Source organism: Canis lupus, chromosome X, assembly GCF_003254725.2.
Source record: "Canis lupus dingo isolate Sandy chromosome X, ASM325472v2, whole genome shotgun sequence".
Taxonomy (NCBI): Eukaryota; Metazoa; Chordata; class Mammalia; order Carnivora; family Canidae; genus Canis; species Canis lupus.
In genome coordinates this window covers 13896419-13914768 of record NC_064281.1, presented here as the reverse complement: position 1 = coordinate 13914768, position 18350 = coordinate 13896419, and the positions used below count along the sequence as shown (strand labels likewise).

Below are 18350 nucleotides of genomic sequence, written 5' to 3'. Positions count from 1 at the left end.
CTGGGAAACAGTTTGCTGTTACCATGGTCTTGGAATGTCATAATCCCGAATTCTGCAACCATCCTGCAGCCAAATGCCAAAGCAATTTTGGGCAAGCAACCTAATGCTTCAGATCCTCTGGTTTCTAATCCCATCATAAAGCAAATATAATAATAACCTCTCTTAGCTTCTTAATACTCTTTCCACCCTTGACTTCAAGGCTGTTCTTCACGATCTTTCTGATCTCTCTTTAACTTTGCTCACTCTCAGTAGCATAGCTAGTATATTAGATACCTGGAGCAGATCATTTTTTTTAATGTCCTTTATTTCCAATCCAAAATTATTTTTAGTAGCAATCATATAATAATCAGAATTATACTTTCTTCAGTTGTTCTTTAGTTTTAAAATAAATGATTAAAAATTAAAAAGAAATTAAAAAAAAAGAAATTTTGTTCTGGACAAGATGGCTTAGACCCATTTCTTCCTACTTCCCCCTGCTAAGTACAACTATAAACCCTAGAAAGAACTCAAGAGGCAATCAAAGGAACACTCTAGAAGGTGGAAAGAAAAAGGCAAGCTGTTTGGGGATCCTAGGACTGTAGGAACAATACAGCAGCAGGAATGACATCTCCCTCTCCCCTCCCCACCCAACAGAAGGCAGCCCAGGCCTAGAACTTTCAGACCCTCAACCTAGCAACACAGGGCAGCCCAGGTGGGCTCATTTCTTCACTAGATCAAAGAGTAGGCCTTCTGACAACACCAGGTGATCCTGACAGTGCTGGCAGGGGGGATTGATTAGGAGCCCCACTAAAAGCAAGCAGCTAAAGGAAGTGCTCTCCTTCCTTGCCAGACCTGAGACTCCTCCCTTGCCAAGAGACACCAAGTACTAGGTTGACACTGGCAAGAGAGATTCTGCTTTGCACAATAAGCTGCCTGGCTCAGGAAACATTCTTCATCCCAATGGGTCAGAGATTCCTTTCTTCAACCTAGAGACATCAGGATGTCTGACTGGGGCAACCCCTCTGTTCCCCTCAAGCAGCACCACAAGGGACCAGTGGGAGTTCCTGCAGCACCAGATAAACAAAGCACTCCAAAAAATACTGCAAAGGCTCTGAAAATTAAGCTGTCAATCAAGCCACACTAAAAAAATAGGTCAAGACCTGCATGCTAAACCTAAACAGATAACTACCTGCTGAAATAAAAGATTTAAATAGGACCTCGAGTCTCACAATATAATATTAAAAATGTCCAGGATACAATTGAAAGTCAGCCATTGGAAAGAAAGAAAGGAAGAAAGAAAGAAAGAAAGAAAGAAAGAAAGAAAGAAAGAAAGAAAGGAAGGAAGGAAGGAAGGAAGGAAGGAAGGAAGGAAGGAAGAAAGAAAGAAAGAAAGAAAGAAAGAAAGAAAGAAAGAAAGAAAGAAAGAAAGAAAGAAGAGAAAATCACTCATTTTATTAAGAGCCAGAAAATCACAACTTGAATGAAAAAAATACAATCAACTGATGCCAACACAGAGATGACTCAGATGTTAGAATTATCTCACAAGTTTAAAGTAGCCATCACAAAAAGCATCAACAAGCAATAACAAATTCTTGTGAAATAAATGAAAAAATAGAAAATCTCAGAAAAGAAATAAAGTTATGAAAAAGATTAAAATGGAAATCTTCTAGCTGAAAACTACAGTACCCCAAAATTTAAAACTTGCTAAATGAACTCAATGCTAGAGTAAATGTGTCAGCAGATAGAATCATTGAATTTAAGACAAATTAATAAAATTTACCCAATCTGAAAAGGAAAATAGATTGGAAAAAAATAGACTCTCAGGATGAGCCTGTGGAATGACAAAGAGAGCATTCATAGCATTGGAGTCCCAGAAGAAAAGGAGAAAGAGCATGGGCTGAAAGAATATTAGAAAAAATAATGACTTAAAACACTGCCAGTTTAGCAAAGGAAAACACACAGATATAAGAATCTGAGCAAGCCCCAACAGGCTAAATTTTTTTTAATCATGTAAAAACAGCATAAGTAAACCTCTAAAAACTAAAGACAAAGATAAAATCTTGAAAGCAGCAGAAATGACACATTACCTATAAGGGAACACCAATTTGAAGAACAGTGGATTTCTTATCTGAAACCATGGAAGACAGAAGGAAGTGGTATGGTACTTTTCAAGTTCTGGAAGGAAAGAATACCCTTTAGGTGTGAAGGGGAATCAAAACATTTGCAGATAAAGAGAAATCAAAAGAATTTGTTGCTACCAGACCTACACTTAAATAATGGCTACAGGAAGTTCTTCAAGCAGAAAGGAAGTTATAAGACAAGGAATCTTGAAGCATCAAGAAGGAAGAAAGTTAATTTTGTATCCTGCAACTTAGCTGAATTTGTTTATTAGTTCTAGCGGGTTTTTTGGTGGAATCTTTAGGATTTTCTATATAAGATCACGTCATCTACAGAGACAATTATATTTCTTCCTTTCCAATTTAGGCGGTTATTTATTTATTTGTTTATTTTTGTCCAATTGCTCTCAATAGAACTTCCAGTATTATGCTGACTAGAAGTAAAGGTAAGCATCCTTGTCTTGTTCCCAATATTACAGGAAAAACTTTTACCTTTTCACCCTTGAGTATGAGTTAACTATGGGTTTGTCATATATGGCCTTTGCCATATTGAGATACATTCTTTCTATACCTAATTTGCTAAGAGTCTTTTCTATCATGAAAGGATGTTGAATTGTTCTATGTTTATTGAGATGATAGTGGCTTTTATAATTTGTTCTGTTAATGTGATGTATCCTGCTTATTGATTTGTATATGTTCAACCACCTTGCATCCCAGGGTTAAATTCCACTTGATCATGGTGTATAATCCTTTTAATGTGCTGTTGAGTTCAGTTGCTAGTATTTTGTTGAGGATTCTTGCATCTATGTTCATCAAAGATATAGGCCTGTGACTTTCTTATAGTGTGCTTGTCTGGCTTTGGTATCAGGGTAATGCTGGCATAGTAAAATGAGTTTGGAAATGTTCCCTCCTCTTCAATTTTTTGGAAGAGTTTGAGAAGGATTGGCACTAGTTCTTCTTTAAATGTTTGGTAGAATTCACCAGTGAAGCCATCTGGTCCTAGGCTTTTCTTTGTTGGGAGGTTTTTTTCATTACTGATTCAATCTCCTTACTCATTATTAGTCTGTTCAGATTTCCTGTTTCTTCATGATTTAGTCTTAGTAGGTTGTACCTTTCTAGCAATCTATCCATTTCTTCTAGGATATCCAATTTTTGTCACATAATTTTTCATAGTAGTCTCTTGTGATCCTTTTTATTTTTGTGGTATCAATTGTGATGTCTCCTCTTTCATTTATAATTTATTTATTTGAATCTTTTCTTGGTCTAAAGCTTCATCAATTTAATCTTTTCAAGAAAAAAAACCTTAATTCCATTGATCTTTTTTATTGTTTATCTAGTCTTCTCACTGTAGCATTCCAGGTGTTCTCTCTTTAATTCTCAGGCCGAATTAATAGATTTTCAGGATAATTTGAAGGTTTTCTAGGTAATTTGGTGGAGACAGGTGATTTGGAGACCCTACTCTTCCGCCATCTTGCCCCTCCCTCCTTTCTCTAGTCTTTATCTCATTTATTTCTGCCCTTAACTTTATTATTTACTTTCTTGAACAATAGAAAGAGCAGCCATATGGGTGAATACAGTAGACTATCCTTCTACTCCCAAATGTTACAAATTGTATATTATGATTGAAACAAAAGTTATAATACCATCTGATACTCAAGAAAATAATGGCTGAAAGTAATGAGAGTAAAGGGACCTAACTTGAAGTGGCAAAATGTTGATGTGTTAGACTGTGCTACACCATATATTTATGATATACTATCCAGAGCAACCACTAAGAAAGCTATACAAAGAGACAATTAAAAACACTATGAAGAATGCAAGATGGATTCTTTAAAAATGTTCATGTAATCCACAGGATAACAAAAAGAGAAAGAAGAAACAATAAAAAAATAATAAAGTGGCAGACTTAAGCTCTATCAGTAATTATCTTAAATGTAAATTGTCTCAATACACCAATAAAAATGCAGACTCTTTGAATGACTTAAAAAACAGGACCAAATATATGCAGTTTGTCAAAAAATCACTTCAAATTTTATGTTATAGGAGGTTGAAAGTAAAAGGATGGAAACAGATCTATATAAGCATTAACTAAAACAATTAGGAGAGGCTATATTAATATCAGATAAAGTAGACAGATGAAAGCAAAATATCAGATGAAAGCAAATTAGCAAAGACAGAGAAGGGCATTATATAATAATGAAAGGGTCAAAACATTTATTAGCTATAATGACTCTAGCTATGTATGCATCAAACAGCAGAGCCTTAGAATGAATGAAGCAAAACTAATAGACCTGAAAATTGAAATAGACCAGTTCACAATTAGAGTCAGGGGCTTCAACATTTGCCTCTCAGCAATTGAAGAATTAATTATTAGTCAGAAAATCAAAGAGGATATAGAAAATCTGAATAACATAATCAACCAACAGTATCTAATTGGCATATATAAAACACTCTACTCAACAATAGCATCCATGTAACAGTCATCGAAATAGACAATATCTAGAGCCGTAAAACAAAATTCAACAAATTTGAAAGCATTGTGATCATACTTAGCATGTTTTCTGACCATATGGAATCAAACTAGTAACCAATAACAGGAAAAAAAAGAACAAGAAAATGTCTAAACATCTGAAAATTAAGCACTCCTAAATAATTCAAGTGTCAAAGAGGATATTTCCAATGAAATAAAAAAACTACAGAAAAAAAATGAAAATAAAAACACAACAGAAGAAAACGTATGGGATGCAGCTAAAGCAGTGCTGAGAGGGAAATTTATAGCAGAAAAAAGGTAAGATCAAAAATCAATAACCAAAGTTTCTATCTCAAGAAACTAGGAAAAGAATAAAATAAACAATAGCAAGATGAAATGAAATTAAAAAGAGGAAAATAACAGTAAAAATTAGTGAATTAAAATTTTGGTTCAAAAAATAATGTTGATAAAGTTCTAATACAGCTGATACGAATGGAAATAGAAAAGAAATAAGTCACCAATATCAGTAAATTTATATAACTATAGATCTTATTAATCATTTAAAAATTAATGAAGGAATACTACAAGGAATTTATACCAATACATTTAACAACTTAGAAGACATAGACTGATCCTTCTAAAACCACAAGCTACCAAAACAAAATAGATATTCTGAATAGTCCTCTGATGACTAAAGAAACTGAATTTGTAATTTTAAAACCCCCTCCAATAGAATTCTTTGGGCCCAGTTTCTTTTTAAAAAAAATAATTTAAAAAAAATTTTTAAAAAATATTTTATTTATTCATTTGACACAGAGAGAGAGAGTGTGTACAAACAGGGGGAGCAGCAGGCAGAGGGAGAGGAAGAGGGAGAAGCAGGCTCCCCAAGGAGCAGGGAGCCCAATGTGGGGCTCATCCTGGGACTGTGGGATCATGTCCTGAGTTAAAGACAGATGCTTAACTGACTGAGCCACCCAGGCACCCCTCAGGCCCAGTTTCATAAGAGAATCTCACCACACATTTAAAGAAGACTTAACACCAATTATACAAAACTTTTCCAGACAATAGAAGAGGAGGAAAATTTTCCAATTTATTTTATGAAGCAAATGTTACTCTGACACCAAAACTAGAACAGCCAGTACCCCCCAAAACCCGAAAACAAAAACAAAACCAAAAAAACTACTCACCAATATTGCTTATGAACTTAGACACAGAAGTCCTCCACAAAATATTAGCAGATCAAATTAAACAATGTATAAAAAGAATACACCAAGACCAAGTGGAATTTATTCCAGATATGCCAAGTCTGGTTCAACATTCAAAAACATACTAATGCTGATGTTTGACAAAAGAGCAAACACAATACAATGGAGTAAAAATAGTCTCTTCAGCATATGATGCTGGAACAACTGGACATTCACAAACAAAAAAAATTAACCTAGGCACAGACCTCACACCTTTCACAAAAATTCGCTCAAAGTAGATCATAGACTTTAACATAAAATGCAACTATAAAACTTCCAGAAGATAACATAGGAGAAAACCTAGATGAACTTGGGAATGGCAGTGACCTTTTAGATAAACCAAAGAGAGAAATAATTGGTAAGCTGGACTTTTTTAGAATTAAAAGTTCTGCTCTGCAAAAGACAGTGCCAAGAGAATCGGAAGACAAGGCTGGGAGAAAAGATTCTCAAAAGACACATCTGATGAAGGACTGTTATCCAAAAATACAAAGAACTCTTAAAATTCAACCATAAGAAACAACCAAATTAAAAAATGGCCAAAGACCTTAACAAACCCCTCACCAAAGAAGATGTACAGATGGCAAATAAACATATAAAAAGGTGCTTCATATCATATGTTATAAGGGAAAGGCAAGTTAAAACAACAGTGAGATCCCACTACACACCTATTAGGATGTCAAAATCTGGAACACTGACAACACCAAATGCTAGTGAGGATGTGGGGCAACAGGAACTCTCATACATTGCTGGTGGGAATTAAAAATGGTCCAGCTACTTTGGAAGACAGTTGGGTAGTTTCTTATAAAACTGAACATGCTCTTACCTTAGGATTCAGCAATCGCACTTCTTGGTATTTACCCAAAGGAGCTGAAAGCATGTCCACACAAAAACCCGCAGATGGATAGTTATAGCAGCTTTACTCATCATTGCCAAAACCTCAAAGCAACTTGATGTCCATCAGTAAGCGAATGGATAAATAAACCATGCTACGTGCAGACAATGGAATATTATTCAGCACTTAAAAGAAGTGACCTATAAGGCCATGGAAAAACATGGAAGAACCTTAAATGCATATTACTAAGTGAAAGAAGCCAATCCCAAAGTCTACATACTTATGATTCCAATATATGACATTCTGGAAAAGATAAAACTATGGAGACAGTAAAGAGATTAGTGGTTGCAGGGGTTAGGGGAGAGAGGAGGGATGAATAGCTGAAGCACATAGGATTTTTAGGGTAGTTAGAGTCCTCTGTATGGTGTTATAATGATGGAGATGTGTCATTGTACATTTGTCAAAATCTATAGAAGTTGCAACACTAAGAATGAAATCAAAGACTTTGGGTGATTATGATGTATCAGTGTAGGTTCTTCAGTTGTAACAAATGTACCAGTCTTATGAATGATATTGATAATGGGGGAGGAGGCTATGCCTGTGGAGGGGTTGCAGCTATATGGGAAATCTATACCTTCCTCTCAATTTTTCTGTGAACCTAAAACTGCTCTAAAAAAATAGTCTTTTAAAAAATAAATCAATGTAATATATCATATCAACAGACTAAAGAAAAAAATCAGTTAATCACTAGCCCTTGATACAGAAAACACATTTCTAAAAAGATTTTTATTTATTTATTCATGACACACACAGAGGCAGAGACACAGGCAGAGGGAGCTGGCCTCCCGCAAGGAGCCCAATATGGGACTCGAACCTGGATCCCGGGATCAGACCCTGAGCCAAAGGCAGACGCTCAACCCCTGAGCCACCCAGGCGTCCCAGAAAACATATTTAACAAGATTAAAAATAGATTTTATTTATTGTATTTTTATTTTTTAAAAGATCCTATTTATTTATTAATGAGAGACAGAGAGAGACAGAGAGAGACGGGGGGGGGGCAGAAACATAGGCAGAGGGAGAAGCAGGCTCCTTGTGGGGAGCCTGATATAGGACTCAATCCTAGGACCCTGGGATCACGTCCTGAGCCAAAGGCAGACACTCAACCACTGAGCCACCCAGGCATACCGATTTTATTTATTTTAGAAAGAGGGAGAGAACATGAGCAGGGGGAAGGGCAGAGAAAGAGAGAGAATCTCAAGCAGACTCTGTGCTGAGCATAGGCCCGACATGGGGCCTGACCCCATGACCATGAGATCATCACCTGAGCTGAAATCGAGAGTTGGATGCTTCACCAACTGTGCCACCCAGGAGCCCCTAGGGTTTTTTCTATATAACATAATGTCATCTGCAAAGAGACAATCTAATATCTTCTTTTTGAGTTGTGATGCCTTTTATTTCTTTTTCTTACCTAATTGCTCTAGTTAGGACTTCCAGTACTCTGATGAATATAAGTGAAGAGAGTAGGCACCCTTGTGTTATTTCTGGTCTTAGAGGAAAAACTCTTAGCTTTTTACTGTTGTGTATGATATTAGCTGTGGACTAGTCATTTATGGCCTTTATTATGTTAAGGTGTATTCTTTCTATATCTCATCTATTGAGAGATTTTTATCGTGAAAGATGTTGAATTTTTTCAAATGCTTTTTTCTACATCTACTGAGATGATCATATGGTTTTTAGCCTTCATTCTGTTAATGTGGTGCATCATGCTTATTGATTTCTGTATGTTGAACCATCTTTGCATCCAAGAGATAAATGAAACCACAAAAGACCCCAAATAGCCAAAACAATCTTGAGCAAAAAGAACAAAACTGGAGGCATCACACTTCCTGGTTTCAAATTATATTTCAAAGCTATAGTAATCAAAACACTATGATACTGGCATAAAAACAGACACATAGATCAGTGGAACATAACAGATGGCTCCAAAATAAACCCACACACATATATGGTCAACTAACCTTTTTGACAAGAGCACCTAGAATACACAATAGGGAAAGAATAGTCTCTTCAATAAATGGTGTTGGGAAAACTGGATATACACACATAAAAGAATGAAATTGGACCCTTATTTTATGCCATACACAAAAAAGTAACTCAAAATGGATTAAAAATTTATTTTTTTAAAATTTTTTATTTATTTATGATAGTCACAGAGAGAGAGAGAGAGGCAGAGACACAGGCAGAGGGAGAAGCAGGCTCCATGCACCGGGAGCGTGATGTGGGATTCGATCCAGGGTCTCCAGGATCGCGCCCTGGACCAAAGGCAGGCACCAAACCGCTGCGCCACCCAGGGATCCCAGATTAAAAATTTAAATGCAAGATCTGAAGCTAAAACTCCTAAAAGAAAACATGGAGAAAAAGCTTCTTGACATTGGTCTTGGCCATGATTTTTTTATATGACATTGAAAGCACAAGCAACAAAAGCAAACATAAACAAGTGAGACTGCATCTAACTAAAAAGTTTTTAGGCAGCAAAGGAAACAATGAACAAAATGAAAAGGCAACATAGAGAATGAGAAAAAATATTTGCAAACCATGTATCTGAGGTATAGAAGAGGCTAATATCCAAAATATATAAGGAACTCATTATAAGTCAATAGCAAAAAACCCCACAAATAATCCAATTAAAAATGGGCAAAGGACCTGAATAGATATTTTTCCAAAGAAGACATACAAGTAGCCAACAGGTACATGAAAAAGTGGTCAACAGAACTAATCATCAGGGAAATGCAAATCAAAAGCAGAATGAGATATCATTTCACCTATTAAGACAGCTATTATGAAAAAGACAAGAATAAAAAATATTGAGAGTGTGAAGAGAGACCCTTTGTGTACTGCTGGTGGGAATGTAAATTGGTACAGCCCTCATGGAAAACAGTATGGAGGCTCCTCCAAAAAATTAAAAGTAGAGGGGCACTGGGTGGCTCAGTCAGTTAAGCATCTGACTCGATCTTAGCTCAGGTCTTGATCTCAGGGTCATAGGTTCAGGCCCCTCATTGGGCTCCATGCTGGACATGGAGCCTACTTTAAAAAAAATAATTAAAAATAGAGCTCCCATATAATCCAGGAGTCCTACTTTTGGGATTTGTTTGTTGCTGTTGTGACTTGCATTTACATTGTATTAAATAAAGGACACATACACACAAATAAGATGCAAATACTATTATTTAATTAATAAGTGTGTGAAAGCAATAAACGGATGAGGTATACAAGTATACCTTAGGTATACAAGTAGAAAGGACAAAAATGGACTACCTCTCTAGTAATCAGTAAAATCTAGTTTAAAACAAAATAAGACAAATATTTTGGCCTATGCTGGGCCAAAATGATTTACTCGTAAAGCAAGTACTCTCAGAGCTCATACTTACTTAGTGGAATATCGTTTTTAAAATCAGTTTGGCAGCATGTAAATGTTTCTGTGTCTGCCCCAGAAATATTACAGCTGTGTATTTATTCTGAGAAATAATTATTAATGGGAACATTGATATACACAAAGAAACTAATTGTAGTGCTTGTTACAATAGCAGAATTTGGAAGTAGCCCACACTTCCAATAGTAGGGGAAAAGCTAAGTATATGGTGATGAATGTACTTGATAAAACCGTTCACTGAACCATCGAAAATGTCTGTTTTGATTATGAAATATTATCAGAATGCTATGGGAAATGCTTATTGGTTGAAGATATTAAGAGACAAGAGCGGGAGTAAAATCATATGTAATATTATTTCTGATGGGTAAGTGCTATAAAGAGAAAAACTTGAAGGGAATATACAGATCATCGAGAGGGGTTATGAGTGAATGTTTATAGTGACGATAGAATAGCCTGTTACACTTATATATAATTTTTAATGACTGTTACAATGAAAAATCATTTTAAAAGAATAAAGTATATGTAATCTAAAGTATTTCTATATTAATTATGATTTTTTTCTAAAGCAATACTGTCATTTTCAAAAGGTCACCTTGTTTGTAAAATGTTTGTTCTTCAAAAAAGCAAAAACAATCACTATAAATCTCTAATGAGGATACATCTAAGAAGAAGGAGTGAAGGAGGTAGTCGAGGATGGTGGTAGTCTGCAACTTATGCAAATGCTCTTGCCAAGTTTGGGGGCATTCCCTGTAAGGCGGAATGTCCGTGACTGAGAAACCAGCTCTGTCCCATGCAGACAGCAACGTGGTCATCACAGACTGGTGGGAAATTCTTTAGTGAGTGGGACCAGGTGGTGGAGCTGTATGTTCGGCAGAAGGCACGAGAGCCAGGCAGAGAAGCAGACCCCAAAGTCTGATCCTAGGGCTGAGGCCAGTGTGGGAGGGGGTCACGGAGAGGATGACTGGGGAGTGCTGTGACTCAACTTGGTGGCTGAGCGACGCCTTGGGAACACAAGGAGCTCGGACGGGAGATCCTGTGTCATGTCCCACCCGACACACTGCTGGTCTGGTTCAGAAATTGGGCAGGCATAATCGTAGGGATGAAGAGCATGAGAGGAGTCACCTGCGAGGGGCCGAGGTGGGCAGGGGCTGACGTCGAGCAATCTCCCAGGAGCCCGGATGTGGACCTGGCACAGAGAGGCCACAAATGCAAAGGACAGCAAGGAAAGCTGCTGGCCGTCCTGGCAAGAGAGATTTCACCTTGTTCTCTTTTCCTCTTTCTCTGAAATTGTTCTGCTCATAAAATTCTAGATTTTGAGAAATTCTAGCAGCTGAAGACGGCATGATTAAAGCCCCTTCTATATTATACACGCTGCCCTGTTCCCAAATGAAAGACCTCGTCAACCCGTTTCACCTCTTGAACTTACAGCAACAGAAACTTTGTCAGTGATGTTGGAGAGACTTGCCATATGTGAACTGGACACACCCAACAGGCCGCCCCCACTGGAGGGTTAGGGGAGCGGGCGATCACCTGGGGGCAGGGACCATTTGTGACATTGCCGGCCACCTTCTGGTTTGTTTGTAAACAGAGTGCTAGCTGGGTCGGGTAGGTTGGATCTAGGAGGGAGGTAATCACTCCCAGCAACCCACGGGTTTGCTGGCTGAGAAAGCCCTCCTTGCTCTTCTTCCAAGAGACAATGGCAGAGATAGACCCTTGCTGTCACCGCAGCGCCAGGACAGGGGACGGTGGTTTCAGGCCAGCGGGGATATTTAGGGGCGGCTGCTTGCTGTCTCCTTTAACATGAACACTGCCGCCGTGGAGGGTCTCCGCAGTTATTTGTTATGATTGCTTTGGATGATAGTCTGATTGTCGATGTCCGTCACCCAGGGCAACTTGAAGAGTTTCCCCTTCTTACTGAGAGATCAATCTGGTTCATTATTTGAATAAATTTTTAAGAAAGGAAAGGTAAGTCTGACACCTGGAGAGAGAAGAGGACTTGGCTTGTGTAAAGCTGTGTGTGTGTGTGTGTGTGTGTGTGTGTGTGTGTGTCTGCTGAACATCATTTTCCCCGTCGGAAGGCTGGGTCGTGTGGGGTCATCTCTGAGCCTGCCTGTTTTTGGTCCTTCACGTGCCGGTATTTCAAACACCGTCGTGTTATAGTTGGCATTGTTTTCCCATCCAGCAAAATAATTTAGCTCTCCAAAACCAAATCTGAGTCTATTTTCCTCTTAATCAAAATCCACTACCTATTATTTCATGCCCCATGACTCCAGGTCTCTTTCCCAGCTTTAATTTTTGTTTCTGGTCCCCTTTTGCTGATAAACATGCACTCTTCTTTGTCTCCTGCAGCCTGGCTCCTCGCTTAGCTTGTACGGAGCTCCCCACTAATGTGGACAAACCCTGATACCCTCAGGTGACAGTCACATGACTCCAAACCCAGTCTGGCCACCTGCTTCCTCCACATGGAAAAGGAAGGTTGTAAGGCTCGTACTAGGTAAGGGGTATTGAAGCCCCTTGGGAATAAGAGACCAAAGCACAAATGTGAGGGGAGAGAATCGTGATTAGCCATGGCTTACTGAAGGCGTCTTACCTAGAGAGAAGGAAGGTGGGTTCTGTGGGAGGTGTAGGCCATGCCCCCTCCCCATGATGACAGTCAGGTCAGAAAGATGGGACTTCATGGGGAAGACAGCTAGAGAGAGCAGAGCAAAACCACTCAGAGCACTGAGAGAGCCAGAGATAGAACTAAGCTCTCCTGCCCCTGGCCCCTGGGCACAGGACTCTGAGCCCTTTGTTGAGGCAGAAGCGGGCCTGGGAGGCGCTGCTGGGATGAGAACCACCATGTACGGGGCTGGCCTTCTTTATTTTTTTAAAAATTTTTATTTATTTATGATAGTCACAGAGAGAGAGAGAGAGAGAGGCAGAGACACGAGCAGAGGGAGAAGCAGGCTCCATGCACCGGGAACCCGACGTGGGATTCGATCCCGGGTCTCCGGGATCGCGCCCTGGGCCAAAGGCAGGCGCCAAACCGCTGCGCCACCCAGGGATCCCCGGGGCTGGCCTTCCAACTTGGGCAGAGCTGTGGGCTTCAACCGTCTTCTTATTTATACTTGTCCTTAAAGTCAGATTACAATATCAATTGCTCACCTACTTCCTCTCTCCGCTTGTTTTTGTCACATCTCTTGATTCCAGGATGGCCCCTACCCCATCTGGGATGAAGCAAAACAGAACAAAATTAAAACAATTCTGTAACTGCATGTATGTCTTAGGATGCTTTCAATCGCAAGCAATGGAGATCTGACTCCAAGAAGCTGAAGCTATGAGACGGTGTAGTAACCTGTACAACCGGGACTGCGAGTTCAGGTGGCTCCAGAAGTGGTTAGTTGCTCCAGCTGTTCAGTAACATCATCAGAGTTTTAGGCTCTTTCTCTCCTTTGTTGTGCCACCTTGAGCACCAGCTGCCTCCTAGGCCTGGCTCCTAGCATCATTATGACCATTCATCCTGCTCCAGTGGGAAGACCCAGTTTATGCCTTTTGCCCTGACCATGAGTCATGGCAACCCATTCACTCTCGGCAGTGTCCCAGTGATCAGATATATGGTCACCTGCATTATGTATTTGCTGCCACTTGCAAATGTGGTTCATTATCTACAGTCCATTGGGTCAGGGAGAGTGGCTTTCCTGGAAGAGTCAGAACTCACCCATAGAGCCCCAAGCAGGTCTCTCCTCTCGTCTGTTTGGTCCACATTATAGAAGGAGGGATGCCATTTGCCTCGGATCAAGTGGTCCCCACCCTAAAGCTAGGCTCAGATCCAAGGCATATCGTTCCATGGAGAGGGATGGACACCTGAACAACTTTAGGGTTCTCTTCGGAAAGAGGAATGCAGACTGGAGCGGCCACAAGCAAAATCCTTTAAAATGGGCCTGCTTCTTATTCCTGACAGTTTCTCAAAATCCTCTGAGGTCAAATGCTCTCCTGATTGTGAGGCTAGATTATGAGAGACTTCAGTGCAGAGCAAGGACAGTACTTTATTACTCTGTGTGTTTCAGCGTGTACTTTCCTCCTGCGAAGTCACAACTGTTTGCGATGTGCTTGTGGGATACCTATCTGAAGAACCAGCTGGCATATCCTTTGATCCGGTCTTCGCTAAAATTGGCAGAGACTTCATATGAATGTACTGTACCCTTTGGATAAAATCAAGACATAATACAATTCATATAAAATCTTCAAGTGAAGGCTACTTGAAGCCTCCATGCAGACCACGTTAAAGGTCTCGGTTCTATCAAATAGTGGCAACCTTTGTCTTACCCCGTGGCCTTTGAATGTTCCTCAGGTAGAAAAGTCTTTCTTACTGGACTCTTTCTCTGAATGCTTTCCATCTTCTTCCCCCAAGCCTGGGTTTCATTTCAATCCTCTGCTTTAATTACCCCTTGCACATTTTTTTTCTTCAGCTTTTGCCCCTTTGCATTGTGATCATGTTTTCAGATGCCTGCCTCACTCGATCACTTATAGTGGTAAATACTATTGACCACTAATTTTTTTTAAAGGCTCTCAATTTTAAATACATGATTCAAATTTAGTAAGATATAGATTCCCTAAAAATTTTTTGAAAGCAATGGGCCCTTTTCCCCAGACACATTCACACCCATGAGTCACAACCCCAGGGCTTCCTGGCACTCCTTAGAGAAACCCACCGTGATGTTTATGCAGATCATGTCGGCATTACTACAGGGTGATGGACTCAGCCACCAGCTCAAGTCACATATGTCTTCCACAGAGCTTAATACTCACTGGTTCAGCCAGCATCCGGGACCCAACAACTCCCAAATTTAGGTCTTCAGCTTAGATCTTGACCTTCTGCTCCTGCACATGCCTACTGGACTTGTCTATGTGGTTACCCAGCGGGCACTTCCCACTCAGGAGGCCCTAACCAGAACTCCCTGGAGCAGACACAGATGGTGCTCCACCCACATCCCCTGGATGCTACCATCCTAGTGTGTTCCACAGACATCCAGCTGCTGGTATCTTCTCTCTCTACCTGAGAAGGACTCTCTGCCTATGCTAGGTGGCAGGCCAGAACTGCCAGAAAACCAGCATTCCCTGGGCAGCCCTCAACCAGCTTCCTCTTTGTGGGACTGTTCTGAAGTGGGTGTTTTGTATCATATCCAAGAGTTTGCCCATGGACTTAAGCTTCACAGTGGTAACTGGCCTTGATAACGTATCCCCATTGGCTGCCATCCCTCTGTCTGCCTCCCCCACTCCCCTACCAGTGTCTCCCTACACCTTCCAAATCAACTTTCTGCACTTGAATCCTTGTCTCAGGATCTGCTTCTGGGGGAACATATAGCATTCATCATCGCCAGTCCCAAATCTGCTTCTCTCTCTAGGACCTCTATTGCATTGACCACACCCCAACCCACCCTGTCACCAATTCTGAAAGCCTGGTGCCAGGGACCCTAACTCCTCCTGTTTCCTCCATCATTGAATCCTTTCAGTTCTGCAGCCTGAGTAGAACTTGACTCAAGTTCTTACTTTTCATCTCTGCTGGTACTACCTTGAGTCAAACTCTGATAATTGCCACAGCCTCTCTCACCTGGTCTTCCTGCTACCGACCTCACTCCCTCCAATTGGCCCTTCACACCCACCAGCAGAGTGTGCATTCCTCAACCCAACTCTTTCTTGGTTCACCCCCTTGCTTAAAGTCTTCATTGGCTCCCCGTTGACTACAAAAAAAAAAGCTCCTTTAAACGACAGATCAGGGACCTCGGCTGCCCCCCAGCCTCCTCCACCTCCACCCCTGCTATTCTTCACAGCCTCTGTTCCAGTCCCACAAAATATCTGCAGCCTCCAGATTGTGCTGTGCATCTGAGCTTTGGTGCCTGCAGTTCCTTTCATTTGTAATGTCTTTCCCTTACTTTGAAAAACTCCTATTTATTTCTCAATGCTGTGCTCTTGTCACCATCTCTGTGCAGTCCTTTCTGACTGCTCTGCCCCAAGCCATTCTCGACTCTCTCCATCATGAGGCTAGCCCCACTCCTTTGGGGGTTCACTGAGTCCATGTGACAACTTCTCATGCACCGTATAGTGTCACAGTGCATCATTAACAGTTCATTTATTAGCCTCTGAGCTCCTTGGGGTCAGCAACCCTATGTTAACCATCTCTCTAACTGCAGCCCTTAGCTCAGTGACTGGCATACAACAGGTGCTTAATAGATGTTGATTGGATAAATAAAGGAATCATCCATCTGGCAAGTATGTGAAAACTAGATCATGAGGAGATGCTGTATTAGAAAAGCAAGATATAGATAAGATAAAAGAATCAGATCTGACCTGGGAAGTTTCTCGAGTCCTTACTTAAAATCCCCAATCATTAAAATCAGAGGTCTCAAAAATTACCGTGAGCAGCCCTGGAAGATTTTTTGTTTCTTTCCTGCTATTTGGGCATATCCTTTCTTCTCTCCATTTTCTTGGGCATCCCTTTAACCATATGAATACAATTCTTCCATATTAATGTCTTAGTTCTGTCCCAGACATCTCCTCCCCGCTCCAGACCTGCTCTATAATTATGGACTTCTCTTTTTTCCGTCTCTCTGCAAGGGCAGTCACGATGAAAATACAGAAGGGTGCCACTGTACACTTCTGTGGGACCATAATGCCTGTTTATTATGCATTAATCTGAATCAATATAGTCTTTCCTGAAAACATAAGCTCCTCAAAGGGCAGCAAATATGAATCACAACTGCCAGCGAGGATCAAACATTAACCCAGGGTTGTGATGAGGCCAACAAAAGAAATAGGCTAGTAATTGCCTTCCAGGATATCAATCCCTACCTTATACACACATACCCCTTCAGCACACACAAAACCTTTATGGATCTCTCATCCATGAACTTGCCCAATTATAATTGCCCAGCTGTGTCTTTAGTTGTATTCTGGCTAGGTCCTGGCAACAGAGACCTCACATACCTGATCCAAGGATTCGGAACCGTCATGAGATCTCTAGAGGAAGTCTTTGGCTACTGGAAGGGCTGAAGACACATTCACAGACATATTTCCACAGGTATCATTAATGACTCGAAGCTGATTTAAGACCTCAAGAGCCTGACCAAAACAAGTAGGAACCGGTACTTTCTGCTGATATTCATTATTATCAATTCTTAAACTTGTACTGTGTGTCTTTCTGCCTCTATGTCAACTCGGTACTTCTTAATTTAACTGGGTTTTTTTTTCCCCCCGAAGGAGGAAATTCAGTATCAAGGAATGGTACCTTCAAGATTGCGTCTTTCTTAGGAACAGTAGGCACAGTGCTCGGAGCCCACAATACTTTTAGGAGCCCATAGAAATGTTTTCATTTCTTTTAAAATCAAAAGAAAAGATGATCTTCTAGGTCGAAGAAAATGTATTAGCGTGTAATATTAATATATTTGTCTTTACACCAATGCAATCGTAAAATATAACTTGTAGGTTTTTTTTTAATGGAGGAGGGAACCCACAAAGGCAAAAGCGTCCACAAAAGTCATAATGTGGCCCTGGTCTCTACCACATCATGCTTGCAACACAACAAAGTTAGAATAGAACCTCTCAGACGCCAGGTCAGGTTCTCATAGCAATTATAAACTTGCCAGGCTGCCCTCTATGTCTTTCACATTGTGTGTGGCCACCCCAAATTCTACAAGAGGGAGGTCATGGTTACTAGTCGTGGTGTTGGGATGGAGGATTGATCACGCAAAGGAGACCTAGAATTAGACTGCTCTCTGCTCTGATTGAAATAACTTCAGCTCTGCCGTTCTCTCAAATATCTTCGTCCTGTTTTTATTTCCAGAAAAAAAAAATCTACATCTGTAGGGATTCCTTAACCCAGTGCAGTTGCTTCTTTTGCTCTCTTAAAATATTTATAGGATTCAGGGTTTTTATTTTATTTTCAAACGGTCACTAGTGCTGCTAATACCTATTCCTTATTTACTGGCGAGCAACCGTATATTCAGTCATCTCTGTAACTCCAGGTTTTAGCCTCCGTGTCTGGCAAACACCAGGTGGTTAAGAAATGTTAGACTAATAAACAAAAACACCTCTCAGGCAAGTTTGTGGAAATTAGATTACGTCTGTGGGCTCGTTTTGTCTTTAATAATGTGACACCTCGTGAGAAGGACCTTGTGCCTGTATCACAGTGGCATTTTAGGGGGTGATCGCGAGCCCTCCCCGGCCCTCCCGCCTCCATCAGCCAGCCGCTTCGTCTCTCCTGGGCTCTGGTCTCGCTCTTCTTCATCCTGGGGCGTGGAAG

The 18350-nt window shown here is 40.4% G+C and overlaps 1 protein-coding gene across 11 annotated transcripts in view; it reads left to right on the top strand.

Moving 5' to 3' along the window:
* Nucleotides 1–18350, top strand: part of RAI2 (retinoic acid induced 2) — a 388271-nt gene that overhangs the window by 308816 nt on the left and 61105 nt on the right. For 2 of the 11 annotated variants that reach the window (XM_049107577.1, XM_035711353.2), the window contains one exon: nt 12422–12566. The exons of the other annotated variants lie outside the window; for them this stretch is intronic. The gene's annotated coding sequence lies outside the window, so the exon portion shown is untranslated. The remainder of the gene's footprint in view (nt 1–12421; nt 12567–18350) is intronic. 11 annotated transcript variants of the gene reach the window in all.